The sequence below is a fragment of the Mugil cephalus genome, chromosome 6 (assembly GCF_022458985.1).
Source record: "Mugil cephalus isolate CIBA_MC_2020 chromosome 6, CIBA_Mcephalus_1.1, whole genome shotgun sequence".
In the NCBI taxonomy this organism is placed as follows: Eukaryota; Metazoa; Chordata; class Actinopteri; order Mugiliformes; family Mugilidae; genus Mugil; species Mugil cephalus.
In genome coordinates this window covers 12,494,033-12,511,389 of record NC_061775.1, presented here as the reverse complement: position 1 = coordinate 12,511,389, position 17,357 = coordinate 12,494,033, and the positions used below count along the sequence as shown (strand labels likewise).

The following is a 17,357-nucleotide window of genomic DNA, read 5'->3' as shown; positions in this document are numbered from 1 at the left end:
CTGATATTTGTGGGAAAGGGAACCAGACAGAACACAGGCAAAAAATTAATCATCACACCCCAAAAATACAAAATACATGAGAGCTGGACCTTATTATTATTATTATTATTATTATTACATTACAAGAGAGGTAAAGCACCTACATTTAGCACAGCGATAATTTTCTTTCACTGTGCCACAGTACCAGCCCTCAACCCCCCCTCCCCAAAAAAAACGACTGAGAAGCAAAGAGGATGGAGTGGAAGTGGGAGAAGGGGAGAAGGAGAAAGGCCAGATGTCAGGGCGCTCCAGGAAGAGGATTGCTAAGCGGTGTGAACATTTTTCAAAAATGATGTTTTGTGCCTCAAACATCTTGCTTACAGCAGCAGGGTCTGATCCAAGCATTATGTGCGAATACATCAGTAGCCCTGGACCCCCCCCTCCTCTCCACAGGCATACAAGCACGCACAGGCACGCATGCACACAAACACACACATTTCCTAGTAACTGAAGCTCACTCCCCTCCTGCCATCCCCCCGCCTCCCTTCTTCTTCTCCTTCTTCTTCTTCTACAGAAGTAAATTATCAAAACTGTGTTTGAAAGTGAATGAAGGGTGACTCGCTCTCTCTCTCCCTTTCTCTCGCTCTCTCTCCCCTTCCCGCTTTGACATCTCAGTTTTTTTTTTTCCCTTACTTGCCACCGTTTCTGGGCTAGGTGATAACTGCCGGTAATAGGATTAACATTGATTTCTTTTTGCAAGAACAGAGATGTGCCAGTTCCAGCTATTTATTGAACTGCCAGCTTTGAACTATGAAAACTGACTGCAGGAAAAGACCTAATGCAGCATTTTAAAGAAAAGAAAAGCCTCTGTGCAATTCTTTCTCTCTCCCTCTCTCTCTCTCTCTCTCTCTTTCTTTTTGTTATTTCTTCTTCCTCTGTCTTCTCCTTTTTGTTGTTGCAGGATAAAAGAGAAAATCGGGTGCCTCTGTTCTAAGCTCTGGTAATGACTTTATTTATGCACTTTGTTGCTGCTTCTTTTATAAAAAATAAAACCCCTCGCCAGCCAATACAGTTCAGATCTGATATAATATTGAGTGTTTGACTTTTCTTTCACCTTGAAATAAAGATCCACGCACGAGTTTTCTTTCCTTTTTTTTTTTTTTTTTGCCAGTGTAAATGATTACCGTGTAGTTGTAACAAACAGTGCATCTTACTTGAATGCAGCGCACCGTCCCTTCAAGCAGAGCAGCGATTTTTAAAAAATATGACTTTGTTTTAATTGGTTACATTAAGATAAATCATCTTGTGAAATTTCACTAATTGAGTGTGACTCTCTTAATTAGCTGTGAATGGCTCCATTGATTACCGAGCCATGTCTATTGATGATACTACTTAGGCAGCTAACAGCTAAAGCCACACAAGAGGAGACGTCTCTCTCTAATTAGCGACACAAGCTACTGCTGTGTCATTATACCGTGCAGCGCGCCGCTCAACCTGTCAGTCATTACGTCGTGACATGCTGCAGAGGCCGAGAGCACTGATGGCGATTCAGCGTTCAACGTTTCAGGGGCAGCGTGCGGCCGCCACACGATGAGCGAGCGTTCAGGGCGCCTTATTAAAACCTTAAGTTAATGCATTTGTCAATTTTAAGTGCAAGAGTGACATAACGATACAGACCGCTTTGGAAAAGCAGAAAAAGGTGAGGTGAATAAAACTAGGACTGCAAATTACAATTATATATATATATATTTATATTGATCCATCTAACAAATCCAGTAGTCAGATAATCTGAAGATAATCTGAAGTTAGCTTTAAAAAAAATCTATTGAAACAATTAAACAATAATCAGAAAATTGTTAATTAATTTTCCGTTGTGCACCTAATCCATGAATCACCTACTTCATAAAAGGCTCAAAAGCAAGTCCACATCTTAAATTATTTATTTTAAACAAATGTTACAATATATTTTATTGATGATCCCCCTCCTCAGCCCGGAAGCATAAGCCTCAGATAATTGATGCCGCGGTGCTACATGTGACGCCGCTCCTCAACGCCAGCCCCGGTTAATCATCGCGCGTGCTGGATAGCAGGAGGCCGCAATGACAAATAATAACAATAATTCAAAAAGATAGTTTGTATTAAAATGTTCTGCTTTGCATACTGCCTGTGAACTTGAGGAAAGCATATGCTGACGCGGGGCGCGGGGAAAGAGATTGAGTGAGGCGTTGCGTTATGCCGCGCTGTGTTGTGCGTGACAGCGGCACCCCCCCTCCCTCCCCCCGCACACGTCTCATACTATCAGCTCAGCTGAAACAAGAAACAACTACCACTGTCACTACAAATGCACCCCCCGTCCAAACCAGACGCCTGTCAGCCGGCTAATGTCCCCTGACAAAACACGCTGTGAATTAGAAGAGCCACAGAAAGTGTGTGTGTGAGCGAGGGAGAGAGAGAGAGAGAGAGAGAGAGAGAGAGAGAGAGAGAGGTGGAGGGAGTGAGGGAAAGAACTCATCTGTGTCACAGCCTATCCCCTCGGGCAATCAAGGAAGAGAAAAAAAAAAAAAAAACACACACACACAGTCATTAGCAACTGGTGGTGCTTGCTCCGGCAAATCGCCGTTTGAGTGGAGATTTATGCGACTCCGGGCTGGAAATGATTTATTTATTTTAGCAGAGGCTGTGAGATCATTAACCTCCGCTGCGTCTCTGGGGAACGACATCTGCGGCCCCCCCCCACACACACACACCGCACAGACAAAAGGCCCCACGCGTCCCCTCGCTCCGCGGCTCAGGAGCGAAGGGGGGACGACGGAACGGGGGGGCCCCGTGGCTGAGGGGTCCCGTCTGCGAGGGGCCGCAGGGGAATGGGGGGCCCCTAAACTGGATCGTTTAGCAATGATCACACTCACTTGTTGACGCTGCTTTGACATGCGAGGATGCTCAAGTGTGTGTCTGATATTTCGGGTGTATCATGTGAGGAAAGGGAGTTCAGATTTTAGCTTTGATTGTCACTTACAATGTGAAAACATTTGATGGTGTAATGTCATGTTTCAGTGCTACATACCACTTGTGACACTGCGTCCTGAGTGGATTCGTGGAGGTCTGAGGCCACGTTCACACGGACCACAACGATCTCTTTTTCTCTGGTTTTCCTTGGTGTCGTGTTGAGTATTTCGCCATAAATTGCAAAACCACATCTAGTTGTAGAAAGGCAGTAGTACATATTCCAGGCCTATGGGTGGCGCTGTTTCTGCTAGAGAACAAAGAAATAGAAGAAGAAACAAACAGTTAAACAGTTACAGTTCGTAACCATTTCTGGCTCATTGTAGTGGTGAAGTAACAGTATATATTGGCCTAGCCTCCCAAAAAAGTGTCAATATCTGATGTGTTACCTTCCCAAGACTGTAGTCCGCCATTAATGTTTTTGTTGGCATGAGACGTTGGGGGCTAGAGGGTCAGGGGGCAAGAGTGGGGCGATGACATCATCGTGTTCATATCAGGCTATTCACACGAATTAAAAAAATAAATAAATTTTTCTTTTTCACCCTGGGACCTGGATGCAAAAGGGTTTTGTGACTGCGGGTGCAGTCACAGAAAGATCCAGATCGGTCATTGACGGCAGGTGGAACCATGCAAGACTTAACCACACAAAAACCGTATTCGTGTAAACGTGGCCTAAGGTTACAGGACTATGTGTCACAGTGGGTTTTAAAAGGTTGTTAATTCACTGTTGCCAGTTTAGGGTGGTTTAACTCTTTTATCTTATTAAAGAGAAACAGCTAACGCTAACACAGCATTTGTAGGCGGTTTAGGTTTCTGCACCAATTTTACGTAGACCCCAACGCTGCAGCCCCAGAAATGTAACTACGAGTGCAAGAGCTGTGATTTGCATCGATTGTTTTGGACCAATGAAGACGGAACACAGTGGAGAAAAGGTAACTGAGGAGATTCGGAGACGAAGCAGGAAGTGCAAACAAAAATGAACCTGACTGCAAAAAAAGACACAGTGCCGTCAAGGGTTTGGGTGTCGTTACAGAGCCAGACCGACGAGTTTACCAGTACAAATGGCTCACACCGGTGTAGGATACATGCGTAAGTTACGTAGGTTATGCTGTCTAATACACTCCACTTTAACTTGCAGCAGCCACCTGTGACGTAGAAGCTAAGAAATTGAAAATATTTATGCAATGTCTGGCAGGAGTCACTGCTGACGTTAGCTAACTACCTAGCTCCCGACTCATCTGTGAACGTTCTCAGTCATTCAGGTTATGGTATATTTTAAAAAAAAAAAAAAAAAAAAAAAAAAAAAAGTTAGAGGGATGTATTTATAACACAGTCTTAAATCTGTTCGGAAAAAGTTTCACCCTGTTCACACCTCGAGACTGAGTCTGGTAAATAAAGGCTCATTAGAGCACCACACATTGAGAAGGAAAACAGGATCAAAATGCATCCCTACAATTACAGGTAAGTAAGTGTCTGGTCGTTAACAGAGTCATGCGAGTTCCAGGTAACTCAAAAATAAATACATCTAAGTAGGAATTTACACATGAAAGTATTTGACAGGAGTACATGAGTGTGATTTAATTATTAATGTGGTCATGTTGATGCATGAGGAGCCACGTGTGGTTAAATTACGTATTTCCTCAATCACTGATGTCTTTATTTAACTTTGTTACCAGAGATTACGGTACACAGGGCTGGGGTTAAAATGTGAGTTTTGCGCAGGTCTAACTCACATGAGGGTGGAGATCAATAAATAATAACGCTGTGCCACATTCATGACACAGACACATAAAACAATGCTGTTTTCGGTCCTGGATCAGCGGTAGAGATCCATCAGAAACATCAGCTGGTACAATATTCTACTGCGACCCATATGATGTCATTGTTTATTTGCATACGGGGTTAACCAAAAAAAAAAAAAACATAGTAGTTGACAGTAGTTGAAGAACCCTAAGAGGTTATATTTTCCCATACTAAAAGTTCAAACTTATATGTACTTTATCGTCATCCATGTCTAAACGCGCAGGAGCCACACATACGCTCAAATGTTTAAATCTCTCCGTAATGCATATCATGATACGGCCAAACGAGAAACCTCAGTCGCCTTGAGATAGCATTAGTGATCCGGTTAGATGATTCAATGCATATTTTTGCATGCTTTAATTATACATAGGTTAAAGAACGTGCCCTCTTGATATTCGCAACATTGCAGATCAGTTGGTCTCCAGGTGTTATCTCTGTCCCAGTGCTTCATGTACATCAATACACTCTTAATGACATCTACCACTATATTCATGTCCATCTAATTAGAAAAGTTGAGGTCCTGTGCAACTCCTAACTGATTCCTAGCGGCGGGAGAAATTAGAGGAGGTGAAGCAAATGACAGTATAAATCTGAAATTAATCAGGACTTGAACTAAATGGGGGGCAACACGCGGCCTCACCCGTGCCTTTTTAAGTATGTGTAATTGAACACTAATGGCAATCTCAAAGCTGCTGCAAAGAGCATCTGCATTAACCCTCTGCACCTGGAGTGGAGGAGGCCAGATTAATTAAATATTTTCCCCCCACACACACACACTCACACACACTCTCATCCCCATGTGCTGCTGTGATCCTTTAATTTCATTTGATTTCATGAGTTTGAACAACTAGAACGCTGGTTTCCTTTGGAAATGTCTGACGGAAGACAAGTGGGAGGGAGGCGCAGGATTTGTCGGCGCCCTGGAAGTGATGACTGGGCTCCAGCCTTATCAAGCAAACACTTGAGAGCACAACAAATCAAGATTTTTATTGGGGGTTATAAACTTGAGAATCCAATTGGAGATGAAGAGGACAAATTTATGAGAAATGTTAACGGTGGCATAATTTCTTCCCCAGATGGTGGATTTTTTTTTGGGGGGGGGGGGGGTGGAGATTAAAGGTTATATTACGATCTGAATATGGACTTTAGACAAATATTTCATCCAGTCAAACATGAATGTGTCAGCTCTAGATACATTTCCCTATACAACTTTGTAATTGTCCAACATTAATGTCTCTCAGAAAAAGATGTACAAAAGCTACTCATTTTATTGCAAAAAAAACAACAAATTTCCACTGGGATAATGGTTAATAAAACACACACAGCACGAGATAAAGTCAAAGCAACGTTTAAAACTTAACCTTTTCTATGAGGTTACCGCGTCCAGTCCCGCAAAACAGCTGCTTGAACGGAAAAAAAGAAAAGACGACAAGATGGGAGCGTGTTTCAAATTCGAACAACCGCAGTTTCCTAATTTAATAAATGAAGTTGGGAAATATGCAGAATAAGTTGGAAAAAAGGGGGGAGAATTTTGGCATGGTGGGGAACATCATTGTATGGTGAGAGTGAGGGCGGAGGGGAGGGGGTGCGGGGGTGTGGGGGTGGATCAGGGATAAACAAACAAACCTTGACAAGGGCAGCGGCGGAGAATCAGCATGGGGAGCGGCGCGGTCTGCGGTCGGGTGCAGGCAGCCCTGTTTGAGAGGGGGGCCCTGCCAAGTACCGACCCTGAACTGCGGCACTCCGGTGCTGCCTGGCTGCGCTAAGCAGTGGCTGCCAGCGCGCGCTGATTTATCAGGGGGGCAACGCCAGCCGCCACCTCGCTCTCCCTCGTGCCCTCCCTTTATAAAGAACCTCCCTGACGGCTCTGATAGTGCAATCAGGGCTACGGCAGAGCCAAGGCAATTTCTCCTTCACTCTTTGATAACCCCGTGCCTTATTGAAAGCCAATAGCAATGGCAGCAACAACAACTCAATTGGAAAGAGTTGCTGCATTTTGAAGGGGGAAAAAGGTTACGCCTTGACAAAATGAGGGGGGAGTGAGGGGATGTCTGTCTCACTTTATGTGAAAGGCTCATTGTCCTCCAACAGGTGGCGTGATTCCTAAGTGGCCGCTGTCCCTCAGCTAGCTCGTCGTGGGGACTGTCGAATATTTCCTATTTTTTTTTCCCCGTCGTTGACATTCTGACTGAATGGCTGGAGTTCAAATGTGGCTTTTTTTTTGTCCATACTGAGTCATGGCTAACAGAGCTGCTACAGCCACGCTAGCTGCTTCGTGCATAACACCTTATTAGAACTTAGGGCTCATGACAACATGTCTCATAGTAAGTGTGTTTATATGCTGATGTCCAGCAGGTGTTTAATACATTCGCTGTCTCAATTTAGTGTGTTAGCATAGTAGCGACAGAGACCGTACAACTGAGACTGACATACACTATGTCAGTGTATTGGACAAAAGCTGTGGTTTTATTTATTTTTACGTATTTATTCATATTTAAACCGCTGTGTCTGTAATGTCAATAGCAGCGCGACCAGTTACCGTAATAGTTGTAGTCTGCGCGCAATATATTTTTATTCTCATTCATAAAAAGCTAAAATTGGAGACACTTTTCGAGGAAAACCCACTTTCTTTGAGGAAAAGAAAAACCCTGAACAATCGATATGGCACCTTTTTTTGGTACGAGTCTTCTCGTTCTGTCGCTTTATTTTTCGGACCTTTCCATCTTCACCACACCTCGCAGTGTTCAGGAGCGCTCCACTGAAAATGGCCAGGTCTGAAACAATGTGTCACAGCTTTCCAAACGCTGTGTAGTCAAATACATATATATATAGTATGCGGTATGAATTGGTATACCATCCAGCCCTAATTGGACATCTACATTACTTGACCTGATGACAGAACTATGGATGCCCATACAAAGGTTTTTGCCAACATATCAAGTAGAGGTGGATATTACACTAAATACACAAACACTTGGAAATTCTGGTGGCACCAGAGGAAACACTGAGCCATCACCTCAGTACAGCAGAGTTTGTCCCATCCATCTATTTTTGGAAGCGCTGCATTCAGCTGACATTGGGCGAGAGGTAGGGTACACACCAGTCTATCAAATGGGCAAACACGGAAAGAGAAACAACAACTCACATGTGCAGCTAATCTTAAATCACCAATAAACCCAATGATCATGTCTCACGCTGTGAGAGGAAGCCGGGGCACCTGGAGAAAAACTTGCAAACTCCACACAAAATAAAGCGCTGCATTACAACACCAATCATCTAAACTTCATCGACTGATGACCTGTGCTACCTTGGTACATTGTTCAGTTCCTCTTAGACGCACACTTTCGATTGTTAAGTGATTCTTAAGGGCCACGGATATGCACAAGGTTCTGATAAAATGTATGGTCCATGGGATGAAACACAAGGGCAGAAACCAATGGATGACATATAGAGACTTGTCCTCAAAGATATCTCTTTGAAACACTGAAATAAAAACTGTCTCTCTTACTGGAGTGACTCGAGCTTTTGTATTGATCTCACTGATGAATAAAGTCTTGCTTGTGAGATTTTAATTGTACCAACGCTCCTAATGCTGAAAAGTACTGACTTCTACCACTCTGACATCTCTACAAAATCAAATTTCACTTTAATATTGTTAAAGGTTGAAAAACCTCTAAAATATCCTTGAAAAACTTTAACTCTGAGGTGGTTTTTCAGGCGTTGATATAAAAGTGTATTGCAAAAATCCAATGGAAACACCGGAGAGGCAGGGGGTCATGTGACTGGTTCATTTGAAGTCCATCTGCCTCAAACTGATGAGAATTTAACAGAATTATGGGATATTGTGTAAAGAAGCTTTACGAGAGTTACAGCTCATTCGCAAAACACCTTTCAATGGAAACACATGATAAACCACAGTTGTGCTTTGTCAAAAAAACTCATAAATATTTATTTTTTTATATAAAAAACTGTAATGGAAACGCAGCTAGAGAGACTGTGGATTTGTTTTAGGTAAAAGTCTCAGAACAAGAAGAATCTGCAAAGGTTACGGCTTTTTGAAAGCAAAGTGGACTCTCATGAGAAGGACAAAAAGGACAAAATGAGTCTCAAGAGGATGCAGAGGGAGAGGTTTCAGAAAGTCAACACGTTTTAAATTAATGCTTTTAAGCTGTTGTAGAAGGTACACAGGTTAAAAGCAGAGTAGCATGGACAGTTAGCAGAGGCAGTACAAGGTGGAGCGCTGAGTTCTTCACACTCTGGAGAGAACATCATAGCGAATACACCCACAGTGCTACAATCAGGTCTTTTACTGTGTCACGTTATATGTTGCATACTTTGTCACATGTAGTCGTCGCTGTACGGCACTTTGGTCTGAGAGAGCAGGGCTTCCCAACGCAAAATCGTCCACACAAAAGACAGAAGAAAAATAATAAAGGCTTGCTTGAACATGACGGATAATCTTCAAGGACCAACATCCTACTGTTCATACGTGGCATTTCAAATGGAGCAGATTTACCTTTGAATGAACGGTCTCTGCTATTAGATATTTTGTCTTTTATCATGTCACTTAACGTCATGTCATCATTGTCAATCCCCTGTCCACAACTGTTGTTGTACAAAATGTTCTCCTCACTGAGTTTCAAACCACGTTTCATGCCAGACAAAATCTAGTCTCTTATATGAAAGTCAGATGCACTGCTTGCCCAACCACCACCCCAACCTCCACACACTGCCTTTGAAGGTCCAACCATTAGAAAGAACATGATGAGGTACTGAATCTTTTCATAATGAGTGGGATATGTTAAACAACAGTATTAAAACACTGGTGCAGGAAACATATTTAATATACCTTCACATGTGGCTTGTGAAATGTGATGGGGAGCATAAGGCATCAAAGTTATTTTTTTATTGATCCCTGCCTTCTGAAAAATTCTATGTATTTTTTTTTCTATGTATGGAAACAGGAAAACAGATAAAAAAAAAAAAAGCCCTCTGCCTTTTTCATTTTTCCCAGTGCCTCAGGTTTGTTGTTTTTCCCACATTCCAGATTATATCTATAAAGACACTGTATATGGAGTGTACTTTGTGGCCGCCATCTAAAAATCGAAATGTCCTTTTGCTTCCTGATATAAGGCTCATAGCTCCACGCTCAGATTCCTCAGAGTCAATATTGCCTCTTTTTTTTTTTTTTCTCTCCAAAACAATCTTCGCATCTTTTACTTCATGGCAAATCAAGGTCTGTTATGTGAGCCAGTTACAAATAACAGAAACCTTCCCTCGGTTACATGTTTCAAACACTCACATCGAGTGGAAAATATTCTCCCAACATGAGCTAGATTTCTCTGAACTGAAATCCTGAAAGCAAGATACCTGAGCTGAATTGAACTGAAAAAGAGTTCTTTTGAACCACTAGAAGCCGGCACATGGAAATAAATTCTAATGATTTTATTCATCTTTTTCAATGCAGAGAAGAACTTGAAAAGGATATTGACGGATGTTTATAGATACTGTGTTTAGCCAGATTTTTTTTTTATTTTATTTTATGTTTATGTGCACTCTCTTCTGTTTATTTCATTTCATAATATCGTACACACACTCACACAGTGGTCTGCGGCAACTCTCATTATCCTGGTAATTACAAGTCAACCAGCTGCACATCCTGTAGTACGCTACGTGCTGTTAATAGTTGTATTGTGCATGTGCACTAAATAGTGACCTGAGAAGATTTATTGCATGACAGACTTCCACAGCTGTACTGTACACGAATGAAACTGCCTCAGGACCCATTTAGCGCCCATGAGACATACATAAGTCTTTACTAAATGGTTTAAAACAACAACAAACATTTTGCTCATTGCCCGTTGCTTTGATGTTTAGAGTTGACTGCTAGTGGTCACCTTGATATTGGCCTAAGAAACACTTCTGCATTTCTTCACCAATCAGTACATTTTTACATGCACGTGGAAAAAAAGAAAAAAAGAAATGATTGCCTTAATCTGACTCTAACTGGACAACTTAAGCGCATGTAAACGCATTGCTCCGACTAATGTAAGAGTTCTCTTTATCTGACTAAGACACCCAGACAATGCGATTGGAAATCAGTTTCACCAGCATATATACTGTATAATATACATGCCTTAATCAGAGTTATACTAGACTAGACGGGGTATGACCTCAGAATAAAAACATCCAAGGAAGCCGGTTGCAGAAGAAGAAGGTAAATAGAACCGGTAGAAGAACCACCTGTGCGATAGCACCATCTTATCTGCACCATGAGTAATATGTACAAGATTAAAAAGCTGAACTATTATCCATCTTGTTATTGTTTGAAATGCCGGTCTGACACATAAATGACTCCAGCTGTTTATTACATGATGAAAGGAGCCGTATTAACTTGGCGACAGGACACATATCGCCACCTAGTGTGGAGGAGGGGGAGGACCGCATTCAGAAAGTCGAATTTTGAGCATAGCTCGATTAAGCTGTGCATGTAAACGCAAACTCAATTGTAACTCATTGTAAACTCAATTGCGTCGCCTCAAACCTGCCCACTTGGTGCCATTTCATCACATGTCATGTCGTGTACATCTACATCGCCACATCGCTGCTTGTCTCCTAGTTTCCTGTGTTAACAGTCAGTTATGAAGCCTGTATTAACATCAGGGCTGAGTATGACCACAGACGTCCCAATTTAATTCAGCTCAAAGTGACAAAGTCCAGAATCAGCTGGCTTAATTTCAATTCGATTTCTGATGTTCCAGTTTGAAAAGACGAATGTTGCATGACACGGGTGAGGTCAAGTACACGGCATAGGCTGAAATGCACAAACATCCGATGGTTGCAGAACCGTGGATTCAAATGTTCAAAACAGATGAACAGAATCATCAAAGACCTGCACCACTTGCAAGGCCATCATCATCATTGTACATGTTTTTTTAAATTAAAAATATTCTGATACGCTCTCTCAGTAGCGAGCGCTTTGATCACCTTGATGACAGAGAGGACACACAAAATGAAATCTTGTATCCAGATACTATTCATATCACTTTCACAGCCTCATATCTCATTGAAAGCAACAGATTCTTATATATTCTTATCATATCAATTATTTTTGAGTTTGCCCCTTTAATGGAAACAAACTCTGGATCTGAGGATTTTAAAAATGGATGTTGCCTCCTTTTAGTGACACAATAATAATATAATAATCATAATTATATTATTACTGACAGCTTTTTACAATACAATAAACATAAGTGTGCTCTGATTAAAACTACTTAATGTTATAAAGAATCTATACAATCTTTTTATAGGGCATAATGCAATCATTTTAACTGTTTCAGAGTACAGCATGCAAGAGATTTTCATAAAATAAGGGACGTCAGTGAGATAATGAGACCAAGAGACACATCTCTTCAAAGGAATATCGTACAAAGTTGCGTGGAAAGTGAGTCTGGTCTGGAGGTTCTCTGACCTGAATAATTCCTCAGCGTTGTTCGGCTCTGCCTCACCAGGTCCCAGGCTAAGCACTGATCCTCACTTATTCCACATCCCTCTGAACTTGGCTGTCCTGTGGTGGAGCTGCCGTTATGCCGGTTTGATCGACTTCAGGGGGCCTCAAGGTCGGACCACAATGCAATTCTGAGGTGGAAATCCTAGGTCTTATCAGCGTGACCTTCAGGACTGCTGATGCCACTGATTCCACAAACACTGCAATGCTCCGCTTCCAATACAACGCCGCCGCGGTTTATTCTCTAGGACTTCTGTGGCAACAACATTGTAGTGGATGATACAAGTCTCGCTTTGTCTCTACCTCTTTGTCACGTCTGAATGGGTTCGTTGGTTTGCCAATGCAGGGCGGGATTTACTGTCTTTCACTAACAATGTCTTTATATTTTTCAGGGTTCTTCATAATAAACTTAAGCATGGCCATAACAGTGGTATGTACACGTTCACCCATTTCAAATAATAATAATAAAAAACATCAGCAATAACAATAACATCCTCCCAATATTTTACTTCACACTGGCAAAGTTCTTATCAGAATATGAATCTGGTGAAACACCATTTTGGCTTTAGTATGAGATGTATTCCAATCAACATAGAGAAAAAATAAATAAATTCAATTCCACAATGCTCAGATGTATGACCGTGACCTCCAAACAATTTGATTGGCCTGCCAGAACTTTTCTGGAGCACAATCAGCTCCCAAGGAAGGATACCAGACCAACTTTCTGCCAATAAGAAGGGTTGAGAAGTTGGTAAGTCCTCCAAGGCTAGTTGTAACTACCCTATCACCACCAAATGTGGAAACAATTTCTCAGTAGCCCTAAAAGCAAACCTCTGATGTGTGTGAATGTCTCTAATTATGGACAAAGCAAAACGGTATAAGATGAGCTAGTATGAACACGAGATGCGTAATGTGTCATGACTTTACTCGGCAGCAGTAACGGCAGACGCAGTAGCAGTGGCGGCAATGGTAGCAGTCGTAGCAGTGAGAGAGTCCCACATTTATCCAAGTATGAGCCTCATTCATTGCCCAAGGTCTTTCCTTTTGAAAGGAAGAGTGTGGCTACAGTAGCATACCCCTCAGTCAAGCAGCATCCATCAGCTGCGTTAGCTGCAGACCGACTGTCTCGCCTCATCTTTGCCGTCTTCCTACAAGTCTGTCATAGCACAAGGACAATAGCTTGACAAACGGAGACCCGGTGCCTTCAGTGTCAGTGCAGAATTTTCAGCAAGTAAGAATGAATATCACAATCGAACGTTTCAAGCGCTTCCACTGCACACGCAGAAACCTCAGCGGGGTTAACAACGCAAACCTGAGGTTGGCAATTCAGCAACAGAGAAAACGTGTCGACCGGTGGTCGGTAGATCATCGGTGTGTTCCCGCCGTTTGAAGGTGCCGACGAGTAAAGTGTCCAGTGTCTGAGATTATCTTCAGGATAATACTAAGCAAGTGTGAAGGGTTTTTTTTTTTTTCTACAATGCTAAATTGATTGTTAAACGTAGCATCATAAGAATTTATTTCTGTTTTGATGACCCCAGATAAAAAAAAAAATAATAAAAAATAGTGGCATGAGCAGCTGTTGGGGTACTGTGATTTACACTGCATTTTTATACTATAGTTATATCGAATTACTGCTCATTTTAACATATAAAATCTACCGTCCAAGTAACAACCAATGAAAATTAGCACTGAGGCCAAATCTGAGCCACACTGGTGTTTATTGATGTGCGTTGCCCCTGAAAAAGTAAATAAAATAAAGTTTAACAAATTAAATCTGTTGTGGTTGATAGCTACATGTTGCATACGCTAACATTGTTTGTTTGTTAGTCCAATATGGTTAACGGCTGCTCTGCAAATGGTTTTCCATCTTGGACCTTCGTGATGAAATAAAAGACAATAGCCTTTCTGAGGATATATTTAGATAAGTACGATGACAGAGACACATAAATAAGTTACAATGGGGAACTTATTCCATTCTGTTTTGGACTGAAAATATGTAATCACAGTTATTGTTGTAGCGTATAGGTCTTTAATGGGGGTCCACGGATTTACTGCAGGGGTGGTTGCAAAATCTTTGGTTGATTAGACATTTGTTATATATTTTTTAATTTTCCCCACACAAATTTAACATGAATCCAACTTATTTTAGTGAAGGGATAAGGGATAGCTTAATATTGGAATGTAAAATGATAATAATAATAATGTATATTTATAAATAGCACTAAGCCGAGTATAATATGTAACACATGTAGTAGGTATGTAGGGGGTCCCTACTTAATCTCTCCATCAGCTTGGGGGTCCCCGGTCTGTTGTAACGAGATATTAAACTGACTTGTTGTAACACGAGCAGCGGGGCACGTTCACAAACGTGAATCGTGTTTAAGTGCGTGTGGTGTCGAAGTTGTCGCATAAACTTGTTAAAAGTAAAAAAAAAAAAAAAGTAAAAAGTGATCTCCCCTCGTCTGAAACTCATAAAGTATTCACATGGATCCCGGCTGCCACCGAAGTTCTCTCCAAATTTTCCAAAGAGCAAATAGATAATTGATGAGCCCCTTAAAAAGTAATTAGGCCATTCAGGGTGTTAGGTACAGCAGTGGACAGGGCTTGACGGCTGCAGTGCAGACCTAATCCAGGGCAGCGGCTGAGCTGTTGATTTGCAGACTGTGGGCCTTGCATTGTGAGGGCTTTATGGTCCCTTTATGGTACGCCAAGAGACACCTGCATGGGCGATATGTTGCCTGGGACATTTTTCTCTCTCCCACTCTGCGCCTCCTTTGCTTTTGTGTCATTAGCGGAGCAAGGGAGCCGTGAATCACTCGTCTCACCCCCTTGCCCCACCCCCACCCCCACCCCCGTCTTTTTCCAACCTCCTTCCACCCCCCCCCCCCCCACACACACAACAGCCCCCACGCTGCCGCCGCCACCGCAGCCGCCACCGCCTCCCCTCCCTCTTCCAGGGTGCTAAACGGCTTGACAGAAGGGTGCCCAGACCGTTGGCAGTAGCCATCGACTGGAAGGGAGAAGCTGCCAGGAGTCCTTGATGGATAGGCTCATTTTCCAGCCGGCAGCAAGTCTCGGCGAAGCATCCGTGTCATTTGTAATGTCAGCCAACAAAATGTAATCAAACATTCCAGCGGTTTAATCACAGAGGGCTGCTCGAGAGATGATTGTAGTGTCAATATAATGCTATTTCATTATCTGTTTGTATTTTATATTGACAGTGTCAGATAAACAGTGTGGAAAATTAAGATTAAAAATATGGTAATTTCATTTCAATCACCCCGGCTACAGTTGCTGGCCCATTATGCGATTGATTACTTCTGAATTAAATTTGGGGCTGAATGTAAAGTTTAATCTTCTTTCTTCTCTGCAATTCAGCTCCCCAAAGGCCTCTTAGTAAGTAAGTACCCATTTCATTTGATCTTTAATGAAAAGTAATGGCCCAAATGAATTGTATAAATCAGCTGTCGTGTGTACCTAGTTGACATTCTGTTTCTTTTTCGCTTTCATTTTTAATCCCCTTCCTACACGTTCAGTATCACGAGTAGAAATTACAAGCCAGACCTCTATTGAGCCATTTACTTTTTCGGGTGAATATCAGAATTATTTGATTTATTGTCATGAAACCATTTTATTTTTTTTATTTATTTATTTATTTTTGGGCTTGTTTTAAAAAAATAATAATAATTTTTAATCGAGTAAAAGGGGAAGCAGGCTATGTTTTTATGGAAACACAAAATAAGGTCAAACACAAGTACTTTGGAAAGTGCTTTGCAATAAAAATTAAGAGGAATGTTTCATAGCCTAGAGTGCCACTTTAAGGAGCAAGCGCAACCTCTAAACCAGCCGAGGGGTGATAGACATTTTAATTACATGGTAAATTTTGATATTTTCCTCCGCGCCTGGGCGGAACTCTTAAAGCGCTGTCGCGCACTCAAGATTTGGCATCAAATTTCCCCACCGTTTCGGCGCCTATACGCGAAGTGACACAACCGCTAACGAGAGCTCGGCGGAAGGAGAGGAAGAAGGGGTTGGAGAAGGGAGCTCTTCTTTGTGAGTCCCATTCAGCGCGATTTGTCCCCCTTTGTAGTCCTAATTATGTGCCAAAGTAGGATAACAGAAGTTCTCAACTCGGCCATTATGCCAGCACAAAAAAAGAGACGCATACAAGAAGCTGATCACTTTGGAATTAGCAAACATGATACTATACGAGGAGAGAAAAAAAAAATCATTAATACCGTCAGGGATTAGAGGTTCTGATTAAAGGGTAGCTTCTACCGTATGCAAATTAGTGATAGGCATTTATCAGCGCCTGGGCAAGCTGTCTTAGCTGCAAAGCCACATATGTTTTTTAGCTGATTAAAAAACTGCTTGAAGTTGCAGGCTTTTTAATGGGGGAGAGAGAGAGAGAGGGAGAGAGAGGGAGAAAGAGAGAGAGGCAGAAAGAGAGAAAGGGGGAGAGAGGGAGAGAGAGCTTGTGAGGCAACTCATTTCCTTTTGGCCAAATTCCCGCAATTGCTCAGAGCATTTGCCTTAATTCCCTCCTTTATTAACCACATTCTTTTGTATATAATTAAAACATTTCTCAAGTGAGCATGTGCATGCTCGTTTTATTTGCGTGATATATTTTTTCATCAGCAAACATATTGTATTCCACAATCCGCTCTTTTTTTTTTTCCTTTTTCTTTTCTTTCTTTCTTTCTTCGTTTTTTTTTTTTTTTTACACTGTATCACCACAGCCTTGATTCCTCTCCCTGAAAGACCCCAAGTTTGGAATTGCGAATATAAGAGCAGAATTAGGTGAGAATTTGTCAGCAGTCGGCCATTGTGCGAGGGTCTCTGTGTTATTATATTTCCTTTCATATGGAGGTGACCCCCTTTGTGTTAACAAAGAACATGAGGATGAAACTGAGCTCTGTGTGCTTCTCACCCGACGCTGATAATGCCTCGGTAACCCAGCACCCCCTCTTCTCCTTGAGGGAGCGCTTTAATTTATGCTTTTTCATCTCCCTGGGCGAGGGACTGTTAACCTGCTCTGTGCACTACTGATTCAGGCGAAGGGAAA

At 42.0% G+C, this 17,357-nt stretch overlaps 1 long non-coding RNA gene across 1 annotated transcript in view; it reads right to left on the bottom strand.

Annotated features, from left to right (window-relative positions):
- Positions 1-17,357, bottom strand: part of LOC125009546 — a 95,309-nt gene that overhangs the window by 23,016 nt on the left and 54,936 nt on the right. Inside the window, exon 2 of the long non-coding RNA XR_007112959.1 lies at positions 3,044-3,232. This is a non-coding gene — a long non-coding RNA (uncharacterized LOC125009546). The remainder of the gene's footprint in view (positions 1-3,043; positions 3,233-17,357) is intronic.